We start from the raw sequence: 799 nt of genomic DNA on the forward strand, positions 1-799 counted from the left end.
TTTAGGTACAGAAAAAGAGTGAGGGAAATTATTAATAGTGGTGTTAGCTTGACAAGTTTTTTTTGTGAAAGTTTAGAGAGGGATGACCATAAATTGAAACTCAGACAAGCACAGGCAGAGGGATGCAACATTTCGTCGATGGGACAGAGGCTGAAGCTTAGATGACAGTTCAGGACCTATCAGGTTGGCAACACTCTTTTGAACCCTATCCAGCAAGGAGAGAGTAGTAACAAATGCACCAGCCCAAATGTGACAAAATTGACTATTGTAAAAAAAAAAGATGAGAACAGTAGTCTGAATGATACAAATTTATCAATCCTCATTTGAAAAATTCAGAAACATAATATCAACCCTTTCGCTAGATGCACGTGTGTGACAAAAAAGAAAAAAAAACAGTTACATGACATCATTTCTTTCAAGTGTGAACATGTCATGCTGACACTGGTTTTATGATTCAACCTAAAAAAACAAATCTGGATGTTTAATCCTTGAGTGGCTTAACCCATGTTAGAGAAATCAACTTTCTTTCCTTCTGAGCATTTCATCACTCAAACACCAATCTCCATCTCCACTCTTATATAAAAGTCACTTTCTGTGTGTATGTGTGTGTGTGTGTGAGAGAGAGAGAGAGTTCCTCACAGGTTCCGAAACGGTTGAGTCTATCTTTTACACCTTTCAGACAAAAGTAATTTATATTATAAATTTACATTACTAATGAGATCAATTTATGATAAAAGAAGAGGTACCATTCAAAATCGCTGCAAATCATTTCTTTGTTTACATATTTTAAAACTAAACA

This window comes from Euprymna scolopes, chromosome 5, assembly GCF_053919585.1.
Source record: "Euprymna scolopes isolate OS-2025 chromosome 5, ASM5391958v1, whole genome shotgun sequence".
In the NCBI taxonomy this organism is placed as follows: domain Eukaryota; kingdom Metazoa; phylum Mollusca; class Cephalopoda; order Sepiida; family Sepiolidae; genus Euprymna; species Euprymna scolopes.